Genomic DNA, 26415 nt, shown 5'->3' on the forward strand with positions numbered 1-26415 from the left:
TCTCCCTTGTTGAGCCCGCTGGAGATCTCTGATGTGAAGGAGCAGATGAATTTCTAAACAGACATTTTCGGGCCCCCATTGAGAGCCGCTACCTGTTGCCAATGCAAATGGATTCCAACTCCAAAGATCCAAAGGAAGTATATTGTTCCACCACTGAGTGTTGGAGTCCACTTGCATGTTGTTTGCCTCTTGAAGTGGACGCGTTACTTCGGCTAGATCAAGAAGAGCGGTTGAATATGACCCAGCGGTTGCGCTCTGGTGCTGCGTTTGGGTGCATTTCGAGCGAGCGGCTGCACATGGCAGTTCAAAGTGGCTGTCTTTCCAGTTTCCAGCGGCACAGAGAGAAATCATGAGAGCCAGGATAAACGCTTCGACAGTGAAAATAGTTTGTGCAAACGCTGATATAAATGTGTTCCAATACGGAAACTGTAACATAAGTAGGGAATGAAGAGTACTTACCCACATGAAAGCCATGAGGGACGACCTCAGACTGAGCTCTTCTCCTCGTGCTCACTGGAAGCATTGGCATCCATCCGTTTGTCGTTTGTAACCGCTCCAAACCTGAGTGTTCTCCTGTAGGGTTTTTCTTTTTTTTTTTTTTTTTTTTTTTGAAATCCCTCTCTGCCCTGCCTCTACTATACCTTTTTGTACTTGCCTTGTTCTGGCCGGACTTGAAAAGAAGCGAATCTCTTTCCTTTTCGCCTTTTATCCTCTCCCTGGATGGGTCTTTCCAGCTGCATGACTTGCAAATCACACCGTGATATTGAATGGGATTGACATTTTCAGATGTAAATACATAAGAATATTTCATATTATGTAATGGGCAGTGGAAAGTGGATGGAAGTCTAATTATTGTATAATGATATTTTTCCTTCTCAGATCTGTCTGGGCGACAAACGTGTTGCTATGGAGATTATGAATAAATATAGGCCTGTATTTATGTATTAATTCATCTGTGTGGATATTTATTTGCAGTTTGCTCATGTATTCATTTATTAATTTATACATTTGGGTCATTGTTTCATCTGGACAAACGGGGCCGCCTTGATGTGAAGAGCTTCCCTCGGATTTTGTGTTTGAATTGTGCCGCCGGAAATGGAAGGGAAACAGCGAATCAGATGAGACGGCACGTGTTTTAGGAGTTTCCAGAAAAATGACAAAGAAAGAGAGGCAAACTTGACTATTTTCTGCAAGTTTCTTCTTTGTGTTCTTAATATTGGATGTGAGTTAGTGACGCAGAGCCTGGAGAAATGCAAGGCAGGTCACAGGAGAGTAAGAGTTTAGGGCAGTTTATATTAGTATCGATAAATAAACATTATTTAAAACATCTGTCAGGCCCGGTTAAATATCTGTGGTGTGGTTCAGTAGCTTCATCAACCCAGGGCATCGCATATTTAATTATTGTACTAACTGAATAATGAAAAAGTCAATTTCCAGACCGGCGCACCGTATGCAGAAGACAATTGCATTTCTAATATCTGCATCTGAAATCTTCTTCACACACCCTCCCCTTGCCGCGTCCCGTCTCGATGCCTCGCAGGGCTGCGAAGTCTCCTGCATTAACATAGCTTTCTTCCTGACTAAGTCTGTTCCTCATATTCGCTTGTCGTGGCTAATTACGTGTTTAACCCTGTGCTGGTGAGCTTGTTTTACATTCAAATTTATGGGGACCTCGCTGATCTGAAGAAGCAGGAATGAGTGGGGACACGGCAGCGGAGATCAGTCTTCTGGTAATTGATTATCCTCTTAGAAAAAGCGACAGCTTCCAGCGGACTCCCGTCTTGAAGTTGTTGACCTCTGAACTCTGACGGTTCAAAAACAAAAAAGCAAAGGTCACAGGTGGATATTAGGAAAGAGATTTACATTTATCCTTTAAGAAATGATGGATTTACAGTATTTAATTTTCCTAAATTTATATATGTTTTTCAGCGGGCTGCATTTATAGATTATTATTATCATTATTATTTGTATTAGTGTTTGTTCTGGAATGTGATTTGCATTTTCATTGCCAGCAAATGGAAATATTTCTGTTTTCATATTAACACGATGCTGCAGCAATAATTTTCTGATCTTGTTGCTTGTGGAATAAATAATTACGCATATGTTGTCAATATTTACATTTCCACTGTTTAATTTAATTCTAATGGAAGTCCCTGGGCGATACGAGCAGCAGCTAATAGAAGAGAAATGATTAAAGCTTTCTCTGTAATAACCCTGCTGAAACACAACTTGCTGTACTGTAATCTAATGTAGCATTTCAGTGTTTACAGACTACAGCAACTTTGATCACTTCTATTGTTGATTTAATTTCCTGATGTAATTTTTCAAAAACCCCTTTTAAGGACATCTTCTCTGATAGGTTTTATTAGTTTGGGAGCAAAAATAGAAAGAAAACATTGTGTCTGCGTGCGTTCCTGCATTGTAAATATACTCCTTTGGTGTGTGTGTGTGTGTGTGTGTGTGTGTGTGTGTGTGTGTGTGTAACAGCTTGGGTTTGCCTTTTAATCATTACCACACACCCTCCCCTCTGTACAGTGGCTCCATTGTGCTGTAAGCACTGTGTATGGTGTGTGTTTGTTTGGCATGCAGTACCAGGCTGGGTCAAAGCAGCTTAGTTCCGATCTGTTGGGTGACCTGCCCGAGCCTCGCTGGCCTCACTGACCCGCATGATTTCATTATAGAGAGGTGAGGTGCATGGCCTCTGCACACACATGCACACACACACAGCCGCATACACACATATGGAGGTATGGCCCTGTAAGTGTGTAAACACAGCTGAGGCAAATGTACGTACACTCGGGTGAACATCTACGGGGATCTACACATGTACATAAACAATTTAAGAAAAGTCACTGACATTCTCCTCGTCTTGAAACACGTGTACGCTGCTCACAACCAGCCTTCGGATTTCATTGTGGAAAGAATTAACAAGTAACTGATGTTTTAGCTTCAATTCAGTGAGTGCACTTCAATTAAGTTTGATTTCCATTCAAAATTGCATAGACAAAAAGCTAAAATTATCTTTCTAAAATCCAAAACATTGTGTGCAGTGCTATAACAAAATGAGACACTACCTAAAACAAGCCGTGGATGGTTATTAAAACTGCTCTGACAACTCGCTGAAAACAAGGTTGCATCCTGCACATTTTGCAGTCACAAGACCGTGATGACACGATACAAAACTGATAAAAAGCTACAGTATCAGGACTATTCAAAAATTTAACTGACAAAAAAACAAAACCATGGTTGTAAGGTTATGAAACCCTAAATCAATTTTAAATCAAAAGGCAGTGACAACTTCATACAACACCAAAAATCAGCTTCACTATCCAGCCCATTCAAAATTGCATTGACATAAAGCCAAAAATTAGGTGGAATTTACAAAACACTTTCTGGGGAGGAAGTGAAGAAATCTCAAATCCAATGCAAGTTAAAACTAATGTGTCATTGTTCCGATAAAACCATTTGTGGAAATTACTAATTTAACTGTCAGCATCATGGACATATTGATCCTCGGCTAACGGCAAGTCAGCCTGTCACGATGATGTCAGAACCAAAGCCAATTTCTGCAATTAGGCTTGAACACATACTGACATACACTTAAAAGTAAAACACATAAAATCCCATACAGACATCCTGCTTATAGTAACTTTTTCTTTGATCTGTTATGTGTGTTGGAGTTGTTGGTGGAGTCACGGGAGTCGTGCAGTGTGCGATCACTAGATGGCGATCTAGGTTAAAGCAGTTTGCTGCTGAGAAGCCTGAAATAGCAGGAACACAGGGCTGTCAGCAGTCCACTGTTCTGTGGCGAGTGATCCTCCTTATTGAAGTGTACACACTCGTGGCATGTAGAGCTATGGAATAAGATTTGGTTTTCACTTTTGCTGGGATTGGGGATTTTCTTATGTGCTTGTGAGGGATGCAGTTTCTGAGCCTGAAAGCATAAAAAAAACATAACACTACCCTGAAATCCACGACAAATGCATCGCTCTGGGTGAGATCACATCACTGCTAAAATCTGATTCTTAATCGTGTAAGATTTTGTTGTGACCCCAGTTAGACTTAAAAGCAAGGGCTACCAATTCATTTCCGAGTTTAAATTTAATTTGCTTATTTGTGATGCAGATTAAACATGGTGATGAAATGATATAATACAAATAAATTGTACTGGAAAGATGGGGAACTATAAATTGTTTTAAAGATTTTTAATCCCAAAAATAGCATGAAATACTCATCTTCCTATTTGTATCCTGTAATGGTACCACTGTGATTCTCGCCCTGAATTTAAATGTTTTAATTGGAAATCAATACGTGACTGTCAGTGAAACAATTTGTTTTCTTTTAAAAAAGTCACATAATATCATCATTGTCTAAAAATCTATGTAGAAGCAGATCTGAGTTACTGATAGTCTATAACCAGTGGTCCTGCTGTTTTTAAAACATTACTGCAGTTTGACTGGCTCCACAGTGGTTAAATTAAAATCATATGAGGGGAGAATAAGGATTAAAAAAAACAAAACATTAAATATATTTAGAAATAGTAGTAATCATTTTCCAGCTTGTTTTGGAGCACAGTTTTAAAGCAAATGTGTTTGTCAAATGCCAACAGGCCATCTGAGAACTAAAATCAAAAGAGGAGGGAATGATACAGTGCGTAGCTGGTGTTATAATTCTATTAACAGCATATTATCAGACCAAATCTGCTGTCAGTCCATGGAGGAAATAAACCACCATGACGGTAGAAATCTCATTGGCTGAGTTACACCTCAGTAGGTGGAGATTAGGGAACCTTTTGGACACCACCCGCCTGCAGCTTTATTGCATTTCTCGGTTGTAGTTCCTTGTAAGGAAATTCAGGAAAGGACAATGTGGGACGGCAAAAATATGACCAGATATCCTTCTCGGTTGCATGGCTGACATTTTGACGTGTCATGGCAGGAAAAGCACAGGTGTAATCGATATATCGTTAACGACGGATCGGACAGCACACAGAACACAAGAGGTGCAATGCAGCCATCGTTAACGTCATTAAATACACCTGCGCTTTTCCTGCCACGTCAAAATCTAGCATATCATTGACAGTCACTGTATTCGTATTTAGAGACAAGAAAACAGACACGTTTGCTTTACCCTAACATCCATTGGGGCTTTTTTGTGTTACACTGTATTTGTACAGATCTTTTGAAAGTTAGTGATTTGTACTTGAAAGATTCGCTGGTTCAACTAACTTACTGCCTTCTGCTTGAGCTTTTCATTGGTGAGTTTAACTGTTTTGTATTTTTTAATAGCCGTCATATTTCAGTCAGTTGAACAAATGGCTTACACATAACAAAGATATTTACAGCAGGGTTGTGTTTCAGCTTGGTTGTAGCCACCTTGTGTCCAGATCTACTGCTTAAAAAGCTAACTGACAAAATGTGGAAACTGACAAAAGTCAATACTATTCCCATTAACACATAATTAGATGCTGTTTCTTGTGGTTCATTGAATGCGTTATCTAAAAACATTTGAATGAAAAAGACAATGAGGTTTTTTAAGTTTTATAATATGTATGATCACATCTATTATATAAATCCATGTCTCTGCCAGATGTTTTCAGCTGAAACACTTCCCTGTAATGTTTCACAATCAGACAAACTGCAGGAGAGAGGGACAGTTCAGGGAAAGGGAAACAATAAGAGGGAGACTATGTTTAAGGCCAGAAAATCAAAGCTTGTTATTTGCATAACCTGCATGCAAGCATTTACAGTACACACACGCATGCATCCCATCACTGTAGTGTCTCATCACTTCGTTCTCTGCCTCTTTCCAATCTGCCTAGCCTTCTTTACATCAACTCTTTTTTCAGCCTTTTCTTGTATTTCTGCTGCTCTCTGCCTATGCAAGTTGTCATTCTCTCACCATAATAGCGCTTCTGTGCCTTCATGTTGCTGGTTGTTTGCTTGAAACGTAATCTGCAGATGTAACAGAGGAAGAAATTGAGTCTAACAAATGGCTTGAAAGGCTCACGCGGCATATCAAGCCCAAACCAACAAAGGCAGACAAAACGCCCGTCTTTTTTCCTCCCCTCAACATCTGAAGTTGATATTTTCAACAGAATGGCGCACGGCTGACGTTCCCTGAATAAAGAACGCTGCGTTTGCTGCTGTTGTGTTGTGTTACGCTGTCATTCTGACTTGAATGGGAAAGTTGAGGCCCGTTTGTTTGGTTTAGCTGTTGAGGAGAAATGGGTTTGTTTGATTAACATTTTGCTCGCGCATGTCAGTTTCAACAGCGTCATTTCTACGGGGAAATGAAAAGAGCAGAGACTGAGACTGTAGAATATCTATCCATCTATCCATCCATCAATCATGGTTTTGTGGTTACAATAGCCACGTATGATCTTTTTTTAAATGAGCTTAACACCAACTGTGATTATGGTTATTACTGCAGACCATGACCCACACATTAGTAGACATTACCTCAACCTGTGTGTGCCGAGAGTATGTATTCGTGCCTCGTCGTCCAACTTACATCGCTGGCTCTGCGGCGGCAGGTGTAATCTTTTGGTTTTCACTAATACGCAGTGATAACATTGTTTTTGAAATCTCAAAATTGCCTCCCAGTTCACCAAAATCACATTACACATCCGTAGAGTAATGTCCCATTTGGAGAGCAGCGCTGCTATCTCATAGTTTAGGCAGGGGCTACCTCAAATCTCCTCTAATGCATTGTGATGTAAGATACCATAAAAGGGCTGTTTTGCTGCAAAAATGTTTTGCTCATTGTTAAGAACCTCCTACGGTGTTCTACAATTCGATGCCTGGACTTCATTTGAACTGTATGAAAACAAGATGCAGCTGATGTAAATGGTGAAAAGAATCCAACTCTGCTTTGTTTTTTCTTTCCTTGTGTTACAGCTTACTTCTCACTGTCACTACTACAGATGAAATGCCAGCTGTTTCTCTCACAGAGCCAAAGTGATACCAGTATCGCTCGTTTCCTTTTCTCAACACAAGCTTGTTAACTGCTGTTATCTATACGTAAACCTATTCCCTTGTCTGTCGCATCTCTAATAGCAAATTCACACAGGCCTGTCTCTCTTGCACCTAACTGATTAATTAGCTGTATTTCTAAGAGCTTAAGTCACATGATCAATGTTGTGCTGAGGTGATTTTAAATTGTTGTTGGGGATTTTCTAATTGTTGTTAACGAGCTGATTCTAAGTTGTTCTCTTTTCACTTGTGTGTGTGTGTGATTAAAACTGAAAATATTAACAATAATCACACATACAAAAAAAAAAAAAAACAACCTCAACCTGTAATCTGGAATCCAAAGTAGAAGTTGTGGAAAAATGTCTTTGACAGTCAAACTCCGGATGTAACTTCTCTTCGGGGTATCTGCAGAGCTGAGCATCGATTCAAGAGGAGTACTCCCTTTTCCCCAAAACTGAAATTTGTATTTGTCCCTTTAGTAGTGAGATCGTTTTTAAGTGACATGAAGACAAGACAGTGGAGAAAGAAGTACTCGGATCTTTGTCTGAGTAGCAATATCATAGTGCAGAAGTACTTGTTCAAGTAAAAGTGAGCTGTTGCTTTGCCCCATGGATTTCTACAGTCAGTGGGGGTTGGAGGGTGCAAACTGCAGCCTTTAACGACTGTTACACTGTGATGCCCGGAGCGCGTCGCTTAGGTGGAGGTGGTGGGAGACGCAGGGTCATCCGGTCGAGAGCAAGGCCCCGACCAGGGGGGTTGTTTTTGACCGGGAAGATCATCTCACGAGAAACCGACAACCGACAAACACCTCCACAATGTAATGCAGAAATCAGACTGGACAAGAGACGAAGCAGAGCCTGCTGATTGCTTGCCTAGGGGCAGGCAGGCAACACTAAAATAACATAGCTGTGTGTGCATTGAATTCACACAAATATTACTTTTCCCAGTAACTAATTGCATTTATAAGTAGGTGAACTAATTCACGTACTTTTCGAAGTAAATAGTCCCCGTGACCAATTGCACAACACGGATGCTGACTCCTCCAGGTTGTGTTTACAACCCCGCCCACGCTAGATACAGTGCAGCTGGAACAGTGGGCTCACTTTGCAGAGGAGCTTTACTCTCAGCACTGATGTTTGGATTTTTAAAAATGAACAGAGGAAGCGTAGCATCACAAAACGGCTCCTGGAAACTGACCGGCATGTTTTTAAAGAAGGGACCTAACGGGATTTAAGGTGATTACTGCAGCTTTTAAATAAACAAAGTGATTAATATTTGCTCTTGAAAGGCCTCTGCCTTTCACCGCATGATGAATCACATTGCAAAACTTATTGCAAGTCATATAAATAATTGCTTTTCTGTTGCCTTCACTTTGAGTTTTCTCAAAATCTAATACTTCTCTAATATTGAGAAAATGTATTGGAATTAAAGCAGAGTTCTGAATTGAATCAAGGTAATAGAAAAAAAATACACTCTGCTATCAACCTCCACTCTACCCTCAGGGATCAATAAAGTTAATTCAATCTTACAGCCTGATCCAGATGGGGTTTACACCTCCTCCCATACAGGAGCATGTTTAGCCCTGACACTGTACATTGCTTCCTTTTCAAATACACAATAATCTGTAGGATGGCCACGAGGTGACTCGCCCCTCGTGCCCCCAAGACCCCTTGACCGCCTCCCCCGCCTGTGACACAGCCTGCACGGTGGGGATCAACCGTGGCCCTCCTCTCCTCATTAACCTCGTCTAATTAGATGGCAGGGAAGTCCATTGTTCGCCCTAATGAAGCCTCAATGGAAAGACAGCCTCGGCTGGCTTTACTGACACTGCTGTGAAATTACAATCCCCTTTCCTCGCCCTCCCTCCCACCCTCCTTCCTCGTGCCTCTTTTAGTCTCATCTTTCTGGTGGGTTTGGGTTTCTTGGAGAGCCGCCGCTGAAGTTGGAGGTTGTCTTTCAAAATCGCAGATAGATTGAGAGGCAGAAGCAGACTGGCGAGCGAGGCAGATAATCCATGCGATAGCTCCACACACTCCCATACTGCTAATTTAGCTCCAGCAGCCGAGCCCAGGGTAGCATTAGCTCTGCTTAGCGCCCCCAGTATGGATCCCGTCCACTAATTACTTGAGCTGCCGTGGTTCGCTGAGATTTAAGTACCACCTCAATCCCATTATCTTCCATCCCTACAGCTAGCCCGTCACCCGGGCCCTTTGTAGTGGAGGAGCGGAGGCTGCAGGGTTATTGATACAGGCCTCCCTTACAGATAAGATCCACGGCGGTCTGAAGGAGGGAAGCTACTGTACCTTATGGCTGTAACGGAGGTGAATGGCCTCGGATCAGCGCCGGAAGCAGAAACAAAGAGTGCCGAAGGGCAGAGGGAGTGTGTGCTTACACCTATGTGAAAAAATCAAAGGTGGCAACAGGAGCACAAGGTGGTGATTGGGGGGTTAAAATTGGATGGGGTATTTGGAAAGATTATTCGCCCTCCAGTGTTTTTTCCTTTTCTTTTTTTTTTTGGTAGGTGGGGGTTTCGCTCTCTGCTCACCCCAGAGCGACTAATTACAATTCACATGTCACACACTCCACACATAATAAGAGTTAGGAAACAGAATTAAAATATTCCAAAGGCCTGCAGGGGGTGTCATCTCGGGAGAACAAGAGGAAAGTGTGTCTCTTTTTGCAAAGGGGGGAGAAAAATGGGGGTGAGGAGGAGGGAGAGCGTAGACGGTGCATGTGTTTATGTGCCAGTGCATGTGGCATGTGCATGGTGTTTGTAAGGGAGAGGTGGGTGAGTGGGTGGCTTGGGGGCAGAAGGGGAGGCGAGGGAGGGAGTGCGAAAAATCTACAGCTCTCCCACGCTGCGCATTCCTGCCTGCCGCCTCCCCCTCGCCGTCTCGTCGATATGCCCGCCACCCCTCTCTCTTCACACGTCGGGTGTCGCCTGCTTGGCACGCCGACACGGCTGCCTGTTAGGGTGGTGGAGGGGTGGTTGCGGTGGAGTTTTTGGGGGAGGTGGAGGGCAATTGAGTGACATCTGCTCTGCTGAGACGAGGGGCAGGCGGGCTCCTGGCATTGGTGGCTGCAGTGTCGGAAGCTTTGGCACGAGGCTGGCTGGGTACAGCAGGGGTGGCGGCGCCGGCAGCAGGCGGTGGATGGCCTTAACGGAGAACCGTTTGCTCAAACAGCATGACATCTCCTGGAATGAAAGCACCCCCCTTCACACACACACACACACACACACACACTCGTATGCACACTTCTGGCAAAGCGCACTTGCCTATGCTTCCATGCACACAAACTGTCACTCCATCCTCCTTCTCGAGCTCTGTCACTTCCCTCTACTTGACTGTTTTTCACCTCACACTTCAGGTTTTCTCAAAGCCTCCATGTCCAGCACACACTTGCCGTTCAAAGGCGTTTTCATCTGTAGTCTTCTAACGTGGACAGTGTCAGCGCGACACCAGGGTTCATTTATGTTGCCAATTACTTTCCCCGCCGCCTAGTCTTTTCCGTCTCTACCTGTCTTTTTGTCTTTTATCCTCTTTCTCTTCAGGTTTCCCTAAACCAAACACCGTTAATGAACCATGAAGCTGACATCTGCAAGAAAGCAACAACTACATTAATGTGAGTGGCGGCAACATCCCAAATCTCCGCCTTGTCACATGCTACCTCCCAGAGAGAATGCATAAGTGAACGGGACAAGAGGAGGGATAGGAAAGTGAAGGCACAGTGAAGGAATGAGGTTTAGTAACTTACAGAAGAAAGAGGATAAACATGTTGATAACTGGCAAGCGCTGTACTTTGGTTGTGATTAAAGCTCAGCTATCCTTTTATAAGATATGTATAAACGTTATTGGCAAATAGTAATTTCCAGAAGAGGACAAAGGATTCAGGTAACCCGGGGGTGACGCAGGAGAAAAAAAAATAAGATGAGTGACATATATTAGATTGTATCTAAACGAATCTACCACTATTCTCTGTCTTTCTCTCAGAAGTTGTTTCCCTCCTCTTTCATATCACTGCTGTTGTCGAGGCACTGTGACGCTGATGCGGTGTAAATTGATTTCCCGGAAGATGTGATGGATGAATAGAGAATGAACATCTTCATCGCTGACCCCAGCACCGATTGCTTCTCCCTCTGCCCGCTCTGATGATTGACAAGGCTGCTAACGAGTGCCGTCGCCGGTCGTGTTATAATTTCGCTGTGTTGAAAACAGCCGAGACTCTGTCCCAAGGTAATGAGCTTCTGGAAGTGAGGGAGGAGAGGGAGGAGAGGGGAGAGGAGACGCTCACCCCGGGAGAGGTGAAATAAAAAGAGTGGGAGTAAATAAAAAAAAAAAAAAGGAGACAAAGCACATGAAAGTAGATTAGAAAGAAGTTGAGGTTATCATCGACTTGAGAGGGGCCGTTTCATTGTTTATCTGTTGTCTTGATGGATGTCTTTCAAGCCGGTTTTTTTTAGATGCAATGTATTCATTTCTCAATCGCTGAGAGGCAAGAAATTTCAAAAGGCACCATAAAACGTGGTATTTGCATTAAAAGCACTTGATGTAAAAGTGCTGTGTGCTGCAGATTGCATATCTGAGCGTGCACGTGTGTACACATTCAAGTTTTAAAGCAAACTCGGTGTATGTGTGGGCATTTTGCGAGTGGAATTGTTTACATATGCATGCAGGAATGTGTAAGACTCATGCATGTGTTTGTGTGTGTGCATGTAATTTATTCCTCCATGTGGGGGCTGAGGGCAGGTCTCTCTGTTTATTTGGATGATTAGGAGGTGACAATATGTTGCTGATGATCAGGTTTATAATCAGCTACCATCAAAGATTATTCTAACCTTGATTAAAGACCTGCAGTCTCCCTATCATCTCCCAGCTCAGCCTAACAAGATAGGACGACGCTCTGATTAATGCCAGAGAGCGACTAGTCATGACACAAAGGACAGGCCTGCATCACCGCAGGAGGACTGTCACGCATCATACTTTGTTGTCTTTCTGATTTGGCTGCTTGATACAGGACCTTTGTCTTAATTATTTTTCTTTTACAAATGAAACCGTGTGAGACTGATTCAGTTTTCATTACCGCAATAATAAGGATGCCGTTGTTGTCGTCTGCCATGATTAGATATCAAAAGAAACCAGAATGCTACTGCTGTGCATCCATTTGCTAACACAACTGATGTCTCTCCCTTTTTAGAACAAGTCATAAACTCGTCAGCAAACTTTCTTTTGTCTTTGCTGACAATCATTAGTGTGACATGCGCGCACGCACGTGTGTGTTTATGCGGGGGTTTGTGTTTTCCTGGCAGAGCATTTGATTCATTACGCTGCGAGGTGTTGCTGAGGTCCCGGAGGTGTGTAGGAAAGGATTGAATGAATGAGTCGCACTCACAGGTTGTCGGATGATGAAGGCACTGATCCAGGGTCTCTGGCAATCAAGCTGGAGAAGGCAGACGCAGCAGCCTCTGGCCTTTGACTCAGTATAGCAGCGCGGCCCAGCCGCTATCTTCCTCTCCTAGCCTCCTCCGCCGGAGTGGGATCATCACATACAGTTAGCCAAAAAAAACAACTCCAGTTTAGCTGCAGTGTCATCCTGAGGAGGAGGTTCAGTGATCCACCATTATTACAAAGCAGAAGTAGTTACTGTTTTCTTTCCTGAATTAAAATAAAAGTCAGATCTTGTTATTCACACTGGGAAGAAAGTTTTGTGTTGGCTGAGGTAATTGATCCTTTTTTAAAATCTCTATAAACAGATATCTGCCTTTGAATGCACACTATGCAGGCAACGGGACAGGATTTTGATACTGGAAACATTCTGGTTTCTGTGCTTAATCCAAGCAGTATTGACCAATCACATTTTGTGGACAGGATAAGAGGATTGCATTGGTTGAAATGCAATCAGCAATTGTATGATGATGATTTCATTTTTTGTTGTTGTTTTCTTGAAGTTGATATCCCTACACATACAAAACCTTTTTTAATTGATGTCCATTATGATAGATTTGCAATACTGCTTCAGCCAATCACGTGCAAGATGTCTAGTTGGGACCTCAGACTTTAAAAAACAATGCACATTCTTATTGTTAACGCATAACCCATAAAACATATACAAGATAAAATAGTGCCCTTTTTGCTGTACAAAGAAGGTATTTTTAACAACTAAAACACAGTCAACTGCACTAACTCTGTGCAGCACATCAGAGTAGGAAGTAAAAATAATAACAACCATTAAGACGGACAAAAACAAAGGAAAACATTTACTGCTCACCCGCATTAGAAGCGCAAAAACGGAGGAAAAGTGACAAACATGCAAGTCAACAAGACCCGGCAGACAAAACTCTCCACTTCTACAACACTCCTGGTGGGGGGAGCAAGGTGTGTGCGCCACGCAGCAAAACTGCGTCAATGGCGACATGGACCTGTGCCAGGCGCAGTCAGTCCATTTCACAGCGAAGGAGAAGACGCGGTTGGAGTAGCTTCGTGATCGTGAACAGAAGTGAGGAGAGGAGGAAGAGTTGAACTCAAGGTTAGCAGAAACTAACGCTGGACTGCTTCAACAATATGTCATGACGGATGATGATGATGATGGTGGCGGCGGCGATTAACATTAGGCTGTGCTACTCTGGACTCCAGGAAGATCCCCTTGATAAAGTTGAGCAAACAAGCTAGATGGTGTTTGTTAAGTTATTTGGATCATATTCACACATCACAATAAATTATTAAATGTCAGGAGGTCTACCTGACACACTGTGAACACCGGGACACTTCGCAAACATTTGCAAATATTGATGTCAATAATTTGTTAGCCACTACTCATCAATATTAGTATCATTAATATCATGTATACCACTTTTGCCTGAGTGATTCTGATCACCTGATCAATCATTTATTATGTCTACTTTCTCTCTCTCTGTCCCTGAACACACACAGGATGCGTCATATTTTGTTATTTATCAAGCTGATTTTTGCAGTTATTGTTTTCATGACATACACAGCAGTCTGGGTCTTTGTTGACACATTTTTACTTAACTATGTTTTTTGCCAACAGCAACACGATAACCTTAAATGTGGAAACAAATTTAAACATACAACCCCCATAAAAAAACTTTTTTAATATATACGATACTTATTTACCATAGTTCAACTGTATTTCTACTTTAAGTATTCATTGCGGCTTAATTTCATCACTTTACTCTTTCTGTAACATAATACAGACTGCTCTTTTGTTTTTAATCATAAAACAAGCTTCAAAACACATCATGTGATCCATAATCAAGCACCACCCCATCACCAAAATTCACAGCAAAAGAAGAAAACATTAGTATGAAAACAACCCTATATTTTGTATTTATTTGCAGTTGAAAAACAAAATTATTTCTCTGTATAAATCACGCAAATTTAAATGGACCTTTTAGTATTGTAGAAAACCTCATCATAGTTCAACTGTAGTTCCCTCAAGAGAGAAACCAGCCATGAGTGCGATGCAGTGTGTAGTGTCGTGTTCTCTGTTTGTCCGAATTGTAGTTGTGTCCAGGTGCTCTTTGGACAAGGTGCCTCATGTGGCGCCACACTGAGCCGCGGGACAGCCTAAATGGAGGAGGTCCAGCCACTGATTGTCTCTTTGCTCTTTCATATTAAAAGCATTCTAGTGAGAATAATTTGTGTTTAGTGCCCTGCTGCGGTTAGAGCCGTCCTGTTTGACCACCGAAGCTGACCTAATTCATCCTCTCCAAGACTGTGTGTGTGTGTGTGTACTTGTGTCTGTGCTAAATGCAGAATAGCTGTTTTGACTAGCCGGCCGCACACAGAGCCTTGTTGTTGTTGCTGAGAGAGCCTGTGTGTGTGCGTTTGAGGGCCACTGAGTACGTGACCTCTCCTCCAGCATCTCCAAAGCAGCGGCTCAGCGGGCGGGTAATTCATGCCGAAGCCCGGCCGCCCCGCCGCTCGGAGCGCGTGCCCTCCCTGAGCACCCCTCCCCCTCCATGTGCCCCCTGACCCATGTCTCCATGGCGATGGGGTGCCCCGTCACAGTGAGTACCTGGCACCTGGCCACCCCCCCTCTCTTCTTTTCTGTCGTTGCCCCCCTCACAGGCCTCCCCGAGGCGGAGGGAGAGGGGGGGAGGGGGGGGGTCCAGGATGAAGTTTTCCATCTTTATTCAGGGAGCAACAGGAAGTGATGCAGCCCTGGAGCGCAGTCAACATTTTGCAGTGGCGCAGCTTGAAGGATAGTTCAGATATTTTACTTGTTGCTGCGGGACAGTTGGAGTTTTTTTTTTTTTGCATCCAATGTTTTGTGATGCCCTTCAACAGAGAAGTGGGACTCTTTTCACTTCCACTATGTAGCCCAGCTACAGCCGAGAGTCCAGCACATGACTCCACTGTGAAACTACAACTTGTATTATGAATTAAATATATGAGATCCAGTATAATCTGTTATATCCTATGCAAGTGGCAACCTTTGAAAAAACACATCACTGGAGAAAAAGCAGCGTTATAGGTTTACATGTCATCATAAACGTAACAGTTTGCTTACTGTGGTTTGATGTGCATTTGATCTTTTGCATATTTTCTACCACGAAGCCACTTTCAGCCACACTTAGTGTTGGTGTGTGAAAGTTACAAGTCAGAATATTGGCATTATAGCACAATATTGGCAAAAAAACAACAACACAAAATGTAGTTTTGTCGGTGGCTCAAAGCACAGATTAAAGGTCCCTGTTCCTCCTCCTCTTACCTAATTTTTCCAGATTTTCTTCTTCCCTCTCTGCCTCCACCTCCAGACGTAACATCACACAGCCACTGACTCAGCGAATCACTCAGCTCCCTGTCTCTTCTCTCTCCTTATTACATGCCGATTAGCTGCACAAAGTGGTATAAAAAGGTGTCTAATGCAATTACCCTAGTTAGGACGTTTTAATAGTGTGCTGTGCCTCAGAGATGTATGTGCCAGCCAGCCGCTGACATTAAATCAATAATCAGCCTGTCACGCCTGCTTGTTAATTCAGCGCTTTGCATTTTATTCCACAACATGGTAAGATTGATTATTGGTAGCAGGGGTTTTGAAGTGGGGCAGGGGTTTATAATGATATGTGTAATGGAGTATAGGCTGCGTTGCTGTAATTTGCATGGTAGATACTAACTGAGATTTCATCTGTGGGATACTCGCAGCCTCTAATTTGTTCGGATAAATTGCTATATGGAAGAACAGTAGTTTTATTGAGTGTGTGAATGTCTCTTCGTGCATAAATGTGTGTGTGTGTGTGTCTGAGGGAGAGAGAAAATGAGTCATGACTGAGTGAAAGCGCTTTCTTTTGTTTCTGTGTCCCCTCCACAATCAACATGCCATTACTCAGCACTCATTTCAGAATTATTTTACTCATGATAAGTAAGCATTCATAACTCATTATATCATTTTTTATTTCGTCAAATTGATGATTACATCTGCTCTCGTTTGTGTAAAAGTTCATTCTTTTATTTTGGTAACCACGTTGATTACTGACATTTCTGTAACTTTTTAACTCGATTAAAGCAAAATAGTGAGAATCATCTGAAAACTGTGTCATTTAGAATAAGAGACCTACGACTTCATTTTTCACCAGTAAAGTCTTCTGTGATTCTTAGGATATATAATATATATTTATAAAATAAATATTCATATATAAACATCACGGTAAGCTGCTTCTCCCAGATCCACTGCAGAGTTGTAACACTTGTACAGACTGTATTGCTGAAACTAAACAACATTTTTGTAATGTTTTGTTTTACAATATTAAACTGGCTTGGAAACATGTATTTTGTTATCTACAATCAAAAGTTGTATAATGAATGCAGATGTATGTAAAACGTGCAAGATGTGCACATTTTTTTAAATTTCAAATTTTGATTCATCACTGTCATGGAAAATCAAAACCTCATTACAGGAATTCAGGTTGTGAAAAAGCAGGAAAATCCCAGCTCTGAGAAATGTGCCCCGATCATATAGCAAACACTGAGGGAAGCCGACTAACACCTCCCCACCTCCCACAGGAGGCGTGAGTAGCAGAGCCCCGAGCAGACCTGCATCATTCTGTTCTATTAGTCCTAATTAGACCTTTATTACAGAGGGTGACTCCCTGTGCCAACATAAACTAGCCTCTGAGATCACATGATCCCTGGCCTCGTGGTCACTGTGACCAGCTCTTGCAGGGAGACTCAGCCAATCATCCCACACTCTGCAAACTTCATTTGGATTCCATTTATGCAGAGGCACACCTCAGCATTCCCCAACAAAACTCCCTCCAGCTCCAAAATCCCCAACATTTGTTCCTCGGCGCGTCTGAAAAGCTGAAAGTTGAGAAAAGTGTGCGCATTTACTGTTATCATTTATCACTTTTTAAGTTCAATGGAAGGCGCACAACAACCTGCTCAACCTTGGAGGATTTGGATGGAAATCAAGATGAGGCTTTCATGAAAGTGACAGTTTGAAAGTATAAGTTTTGCCCATGCAATTCAAGGTTGTGAATAATGTGTTTTCCTAAACATTTTAATTAAAAAACATCCGTATATGGCGATTCAAAGAATTATGTTTTTTTTCTTCTCACATCTCCCCCACTCTGCCCACCCTCCCTTCTGAGACCAAGTAATTCTACTGCGATGCAATGACTCCTCAGTCTCCTTCAAAGAGATCACTGAAAGCAGTATTAATCATTGTCTGGTGCTGGCCCACCTTCCCTGGGTGTTTTGCATCCCGCGACATCACTTTCAAAGTCTACCTCCAAACTGGAGAGAGTGACAAAGTGGTTCTAAAAGACAAGCGGCGCCAAGCATATGGCGGGAGGAGGGTGGTGGTGAGGGGGGGGGGGGGTGGCTGCACTCTTTACAATCCTGCAAAGTAGATGAAGAAAAGGAGGATGTGGGGGAGAAGGGGAGAGAAATGAAGATTATCATCTAGAACAAGCACCTTGGGTTTCAGACTTTACTTTTTGCCCTTTGACGACAACTCCTCACTAACTTGTCTCATTTGATGGATGCAGTTCAATTCTTCTGTGACTAAAATTCAGACAAGAACAAGCAGATGCACCTAATAATGATCTTTTGCACAGCTTGTGTTGTGAGCGGAAGAACTGACACTATAATGCGCAGCTCTCCGACCTGCGTACGCCCATTAATAAATCAAGCATTGATTCTATGCTAAGTATCTGGTGAGTGTTTGCCTTGCAAACAAATGAATGCCTCGCCATGTTCCTGCTTCCTGGCTGCCTCTGATTGGTTCTGACAGATATTCAGGGTTTTTGGTGAAGTAATTAGAGAGCCTCAGGGTGTGAGCTGAGGAGAGGCCTTCAGCGTTGGTTACTTCATAGTCTTTCCTCTCCCTCTCAGGTAATTGCTAGCAGCTGCACAGCCAGGGAACTGAGCCTAAAAGAACCTTGCATCGATTCCCCCCCATGCACCCCTCTACGCTTCTCATCGGTGCCTCCCTGATGCTTCAGATCCTGCAGACCACTCAGATGTACCTGACGCTGCAACAAGCCGGAGCCACTGCTGACAAGCACCCAGGAGACTACAACCAAGTAAACATTACACATTTTGTTGACCTACAGTGTCCTTAAGGGGTCGAGGCTTAGACTTAGAAAAGAAGAAGGGGGAAAAAAAAGCAGTTTGATGTTTTTGTATGAAAGCGAAATGCACTTCTTTTACTCCAGAGGAGTTAGAAAGTGTGTCTGACCAAGTGTTCACCACCACCTACCAGTTCATACATGTCTGCGGAGCCCTGAACCACTTATGTTCCCTGTCAGAGCTGCTCGTGCTTCCTTTATTCGTCTTTCTTGCGTTCGCTTTATGGCACATGTAGTCGTTCACCCTGGCAGGTGTTTAATAGTGGACTTCAGGGTGGACATGCATGAGCAGTCAGTGTAGCTCAGGTTGAAAGGAGCACAGGCATTTATGTTGCAAAAAATACAGAGAAACCTGATAGTTTGTAAAAGTCAGAAAATGAGCGTCAAGTTAACTTTGGTTGGACTTTGGTTAAGGTTTGTCAAATAAAATATTTAGTGAAGGCTATGTGGAAATTGTTTCAGATGAAATGAAAAATTAACTGAAAAACCTTTTTACATGACTCTGGAGTTCAGCCAAGGTCGGTGCATTGGTTGATCCCTCCATCCTCTCCACCTCCACACCCTACTTTCCTCTACATGCTTCAGTGTCAACCAGCATTTGCTTTATTCACATCTTCATGTATCTCTTTGCTGTTGTGTGTGTGTGTGTGTGTGTGTGTGCGTGCATTGCTTGTATTTCGCAATTATAAGCTTGCTCTCTCTTTACTCAAGACAGGCCTTTCTTTTTTACAGAGGCATTGGGGAAAGGACAGTTGAACTTGGGACAGTTGAAGTATTCGTTTCGAAAGGTTGTAATTACAGGAATTTTGACATTTACACTGAAATTCACCCCACGAGGAACAAAAGGCAGGATGGGCACTATTAGCGGACACTTGTTCTTTCAACCTGTACGTTTTCTGCAGTGCTGGAAGATGCCATTTCTGTCCGTCACTGTTACTTTGGTACCAGACTGACAGTTCGCAGTTTTGCTACTTAAAGGAAATAAGGTCAGAGTTTGGTCTAATTGTTTGAGTGAAGTTGAGTATTTTGTTAACCATGAGAGTGAACAGCTGGGAGGACAGTTTGTATGCATGCTTGAACAAATGGCAGGAATCATTTGCTATATAAAGTGGCCTAGTTCTGCTGTCTGAGTCTGAGCTTCTTGCTGTTTCTTGTCATTTCAAGCCATCATTTTATTTGCATCATTGACATATCAAAGACACCACTGAATCCATACAGCCTTTGTAGTGGGAGACAAAATCGCAATAATAAAGCGCCACAACGGGAACAGAATAAAAAAAAAATTGTAACAACATTAAACACCACAGAAGTGTGAATCCAAAGTAGACAGGAGTGATGGATGGAGAATTAATCCCCAAGAAAAACAGTTATCCAGATATTGGGATATTTCATCAGAAAAGTGAAAACTGGTGGTGTAAGAGGAAAAGACAAGAGGCCATTAGGATTCATGGGTCGGGCACCATGAATATCTGTGCAATAGTTTACATGTAATTTCATTAAAAGAAAAAAAAAAAAACTAAATTCAATGGAAAATGATAGTTTTTGGTATTTTAGTCTGGACTGCAGCAGTAGTGTGGCCGACCACCGTTGTCATCCCTCATGTCATGGCTAAAATAGTCAAAATGTCTTCACTTATGCGTGCAGCATTTGTTGTACCAGTTAAACATGCAGACAGATCTTTAAATGTGTTGTAGCAACCGTGTGGGAGTCATAAGTCCAGCAATTCCTCCACATGGTGGAATAACGGCGAAATGAGGCCATTTTGCAGGTGCACCCCGCATTGTGAGTGCTTTCATTCATGAAATTTTCATATTCCAAAATAATGCCCTCGTTCACACCGACGTGGATTCATGCGCAGCAGGAGCAAGTGAAATACCTTTCATGTCCCTGTGAATAACCACATCTAAACATTACTGAGCTGACGGGACAGATTTCCACCCACGGGAAGCTTTTCCAAAAAGATTCAATGTGTCAAGAAGTTCAAGACTTCTCTTAATGACTTGATACATTTATGGACTGATTGGCGTTTCTGTTTTTTCCTCTCAGCTCGTGCCCACACATGGATTTAAAAAAAACAAAACAGTAATAGTCTGATGAAAGGATCATACTGTTTGGAGACATTGAAGTCTGTCTTAATGCGCTCATCCTGCCTCTGACAACAAGATAGCAAGTGACAGAATGCACGCCTGACGTCGAACAACACCCAAATACTTGAAGGCGAATGTTTAGATTGGCTTATAGTATTTACATGCTCAGTGATACAGAACATCAAAAATATAAATTGTCTTGACGGGAAATAAAACAAACCCTAAGGGCCTTTAGAACAGATCCCACATCATCTCCTTCAAAAAGGATGACAAGCAAAGACAAAGCTGAATTGGATAACGGAGACCTAAATGACAACAAAACACAGAGCAGTGTGATGTACAGCACAAATAACAAAATGCTTAAGTGACAAGCAAAGGAAATAAAGTGAAACGCAGTGTAACGGTTCACCTCACATAAACCCATCAGCATATAACACAGATTCCTTGTGGAAATTGGAGAAAAGTGACATTTCATTGTTATTGAAGGGGGATGTCCGTCGCCTAGTTTAATGCACACCCTGCACTGGGTTCGTATAGATCACATTTCTCTTTTGAACACAAAAGGTTATTGTTTGAAATCTGTAAAACACCACTGAATGGACTCTTTCTCTTATTTTAATTAACAACACAAGCGTGTCATAATGTCACCACTTTCCCCTTTTGTCTCCCAACTGGCACCCCTTCTCTATTTCTATAAGAATGATTTTCACTTGTGGACCCTTGGCGGGGAAGCCTGTGAAAGGGCCCAGACAGGGGATTGTCAGGAAGGAAATATTGTAGTAAAATAACAGCAGGGGCAGGTGTTTTGTTCGAGCAGTCCTCTCTGGCATTTCTCAGCCGCTGAAGAACACCGTCGCAATTACAAGTGACAATGGCTGCAGAGACACAGTATAGGTTCATTACCTATAACAACCTCAGGCTTTTCACTCCAGATCCTATCAACTCTTTGCATTTACTCCCCCTTTTTCCTTTTCTGCTCATGTCCACTAATGTGTACACAGAACAGCACAGAATAAAATGGTCTGCTACAAAACAGCGTCGACACACTCACATAAATTTACACACAAACTCCTGTGCAGCCAGATGCTCACATCTGCTGAGCTGCTATAAATCCATAAGAGACAGGAAGTCATTTCCAGTGGCAGCTCACTATGCAAGAAGACACCACTGACATGTGGCAACAAGTTTAAACTGAAGTTGTCGAGAAACATTTATCTTTATGCAAATGTATTCTATTGCAGGGACAAAGCAGCTCAAAGGAACAGTGTTTGTTAGTGAGTCTTGCTCATGCTAATACCACGTTTAAGACAAATTGCACAGACACTCTTAAATATTTAATCAGAGAAATGTATGAAGATCAGTTGGTGCTTGCTAGTTTCTAGAGATGTTTTCTGCAGAAGAAACAAACCCGTCCAATCAGAGGAAAGTCCACGGGTCATTGTGGCCTTCACCTGGGACTTGAAATGCACGTTGCCCAAATTACACTCAGACAGGTCATCCCTTTGTGTTGCAGTTTCAGTATACTGTATGTTCTCATCATGTAGCATGTCATTATTGTTGCAGAAAACAGAGGTGTGAACTGTCAAGTGCAGAGAAAGTCACTTTCATACCTGTTCTTGCTGTCTGTCACGGTGGTGCATCATGCTGCTCCTAGTATTGGGTCTGTTGTAGTTTGTTTTTCTTGTTCTGGCATCTATGGCTTCTAGGAGTTTTGGGGTTTGTAATTCTGTTTTTTCAAACCTTCCTGTTGAGGCAGTGCCAGTGTTGCTGACTGTTCTCCAAATGTTAAGAAGAAAAATCTACAACCACACTGGCAACTAAGTGAGGCTGTACTGCCTGATAATATTTTGCCATTCAATCACGTTTTAGATTTAATTAGAAAAATGTCCCCTGAAGAGGTCAATTCCTACATACATGTTTTTAGGGATGAAATCCCAATCTGTGGTCCAGCATGGCGCTGTTCTGGAAAGGTTTGTGATTAATGGAGTCACCTTAAACTAAAATGTGCATGATTATGAGATTATAAATTGCATTGGACAATCATTACCCATGAAATATCATGTTGGCAAGTGTAGTCCTGGTGTAGTAGGCAGGAATTTTGCATGCAGGCCACGTGACACCCGTTTGGAAAGACTTTATGACACCCACATGTGAAGAAAATGGGGTGGAATCATTCAGATCTGCAGCACAAGATGGCAGATTGTAGAGAGGACAAATTTTTGTTCAGCTCGATGCTGCACCTTCTCACCACTGTGTAGTTACCCTCATTGAGGCGTTCACTCCATCACTCATTCATCCTCTTTGCACTGTGCAGGAGATCTCTGTGTTATCTGCGCAGATGTCGGATGAGCAGCACTTCTCAGGAGAGTGAGAGCGTCTGACAGTGCAGAGAACAGCTGATTCTATTCTGAGAACAAGTTTTTCTCTTTATCTCTGATGCTGGTTGACAAGCTGACATACAGATGGTTTGATTGGCAGACACACAGGCAGGCTGATAAACTGTAACCCCTGAGTTATCACAGCTCTGTATGACTGAATTCTTGTAGTGTATTTGTTATTGTACATTATGGCGTTGTCATATTTGATAGAAAATAATGTGGCGGAGAGGTTCAGGAAAGCTGTCGACCAAAAAAACATTCACATCCAACCTATTGTTGGTGTTGTAATACAGATCAAAAGGGGCATGCGGACATTTAGGCTACAAAAAGTGACGTATGTGTACGCCATAAATAGTAGAAGTAAAATAAGATTAAACTCGCTTTTGAACTCAGATCTTTTTTATTTACTTAAATTTGACTCTTTTATTTGTAACTGAGCATATTTCACATTGCAGTATTCACTTAATTAATTAATCATCTGAAAAATACTCCAACCGCAGTCGAGCACATCAGGCAGGCCAGTAGACATACAGACAGACCATTAGGTCAGCAGACAGGCAGCCTTCTGTCTCTGTTTACCCGGGAAAGGCAACAAGACAATTGGCAGGTCAGAGGTCAAATGGCTGTCTGGGGTCAACCCCGCGTCTGGGTATTCATTTTAACACCAGCCGGTAGTTTTAAGACCCGCTTAGGGAAAAAATTATATCTGCTGAGGACGTTAAACTGCCCCTGGGGGTGTGGACGTTTGCATGGCAGGTAATTATTGTGGGGTAAACAGAAAAATCTCAGCCGGACAATCTGTCGATTTTAAAAGACCCGTCTGAGTAATTAACAGTTATGTATAAATAGCTCTGTCACACAATCAGCCATCTCTGAGATTTTTAGTCTGAAATGTACAAAGTGATTAGCAGCTAAATTCTCGACAATAGCACCGTCGCATATTATACTCCCTTATCCAAACAATACCTTAATGATTGCCACACTTCAGCCTCCAAAATCAAACTCTGACCATGTGAATAATCACATATTGTGATTATGGACCTCCTTTTTTTGATGGCAGTAACATGTTAATATGTTACAAAATTTGTTTTGAGGACACAAATTGGTGGCAGCACCTCGATCTTTGATCCGTGCAGTCTTTAATTTTACTTTATATCTTTGGCAGATGATGGAGTCCAACCGGTTGTCATTTGATCATTCATCTCGTACTTGAAAACTTGGAAAAACAAGTTTTAATGGAAAATATTTGAGTCAAAGACTCTTGTTTCCTTGACAATTTTCCAGTGACCCTGAAATGCACATATATGTAACAGAGGAGGTCTACATGTGTGAACGTGACAGGTACAGTGGTAGGTGAAACATCATGAGGTCAGTGAGGGTGGCGAGGAGCCAGCTGGTGCTTGTCACGGGCGGCACACATCTCCAGGACACTGGTAACCTTATCGCAGGTCAGTTCTTTAATCCGAAGCTGCTCTCAGCAATAACTTCTCACTTTTAATAATCCTTGAAACAGTGTTGCTGTTGCTGCAATGGAATTAACATCTGCCTGCAGCTGGGCTGTGGCGGCACATGGTTAAACCATTAACCGTCTACGTGCCAATTTACTTTCCTTTTTCATCAACTGAAGCTGACAAAGAAAGTCTCGGAATTTCTAATACAGACATACAGAGTAGGAATGAAAAACTAATCACTCAATCACCTAAACTACTATTTCTGTCATGAACCAGAATGAAATATATCTTCCATTTGATCGCTTGTCTTACAGTCTCCACACTATCATGGCGACACAGTATCACAAATTACAAATGCAAAAAAGCCAGTGAAGGTTGATATCAAAAATGAAATCTACACATCTAATAATGAAGGACTGGATGTTATGTTTTATTACGTGAGCTTTGGAGGCTGTTTTTGAAGTGTGCACTGGCAAGAAGAATTGACTTAAATAATATTCCACTTGAGGCGATTTAGTGTGACTGACAACAGGTTTGACAAAGCTGAGTTTTGTTTTTAGTACCACTGGCCAATGATAGTGAAGTCTGGGGCAAGAGTGAGACACGTTTCAGATCAGTTACTGTCTTCAAAGACTGAATTGTTTATGTCGGGATCATGATGCTCAGTTTCAAAAGTAGCCTTGATAGGTTGGCGCAGGCATCGAGCCACGAGGCGCTAATTATAGTTTTGTCTTGGGTAGCGCTGTAGTGTGCGGTGTTGGTAGAAGTGAGCATCAGTTCATGTTTTCTGTCTCCTCCCTGCAGCTCCCTGTGACCACTAACTGCACACAAAAAAAAGAAAAGAAAAAACCTCACTGACGTTATGTGTTCTTCTCGCCCGTGATTCCTGCTGAATGTACCACCGGCAGTGCAAACAGCCCTGCTTGTTATCCAATTGTGCCTCTGCCAGGTATGGCAGGCAGGAGGAATGTTTTGCGGAGTTGACTTGAAGTCCCAAAAAGCGGTCTCTCTGTGACAGCCTGTCAGTCATTACCTGTGGCGGCTCGCCTGGCACGGCTCTCCTGCACAACCTGCCAACAGTTCAAACTGTTATGAGCTGCGGGTTTGTCCTTGTCATTTTGCTCCTGCCCAACTTTTATTTGCAGCTTGTCCTTCTGTTTGTTAGCCCCCGTTGTACTGTAAATCTCTATCTCTTTCCTACGCACAGTTTAATCAAACACCTCAACGAACAACTCTGCACCATTCCTATCAATTACTATCAATCCTCTCCTGCCATTATACCATTATATCTTCAAAACAGACAAAAAGAGAATGAGAAAGGAAGGGATGGAGGGGTGGCGAGAGGGAGGTGGAGGGGTGGGATCCAGCCTGTAATTAGTGGTCCTAACTGGAAGAGAGAACAGGGGGCCACATGGTTAGGGCATCTGTGGCGGAGCACACACACACACACTCACTCACTCGCACACACACACACACACACACACACACACACACACACACACACACACACACACACACACACACACACACACACTCACTCACTCGCACACACACACACACACACACACACACACACACACACACACGGTCCCGTTGGCGTCTGGGGGTCCGGTGGTGTCAGCCCTACTCTGGGCCAGCGGCCAGCGCCTCTGTCCCTGTCATGTGGGCCCGTTAATGAGGAAGTCACATATGGACCAGGGACCCTCGTTAGGCAGGCGAGCAGGGAAACACACACAGACCATAATGTGGGAGGAAACACACACACACACACACACACACACACACACACACACACACACACACACACACACACACACACGTGAAATATGTGATGCGAACACACATGAACAGGTGCAGGTGAGGGCACACGCACAGATTGATGGACACGCGGCAAAGCAAGCAAGCTGGGGGCAGAGAAAGAACATCCTGTCA

The 26415-nt window shown here is 42.7% G+C and overlaps 1 long non-coding RNA gene across 1 annotated transcript in view; it reads left to right on the top strand.

The window, feature by feature from the left end:
* Positions 1-1603: 1603 nt before the first annotated feature.
* The window catches only part of LOC138207017 (uncharacterized), a 107130-nt gene continuing 82318 nt past the window's right edge, over positions 1604-26415 (top strand). Inside the window, exons 1-2 of the long non-coding RNA XR_011178989.1 lie at positions 1604-1730; positions 18332-18522. This is a non-coding gene — a long non-coding RNA (uncharacterized lncRNA). The remainder of the gene's footprint in view (positions 1731-18331; positions 18523-26415) is intronic.

Source organism: Embiotoca jacksoni, unplaced genomic scaffold, assembly GCF_022577435.1.
Source record: "Embiotoca jacksoni isolate LCO1_2020_lvr unplaced genomic scaffold, fEmbJac1.0.p SCAF_30, whole genome shotgun sequence".
In the NCBI taxonomy this organism is placed as follows: domain Eukaryota; kingdom Metazoa; phylum Chordata; class Actinopteri; family Embiotocidae; genus Embiotoca; species Embiotoca jacksoni.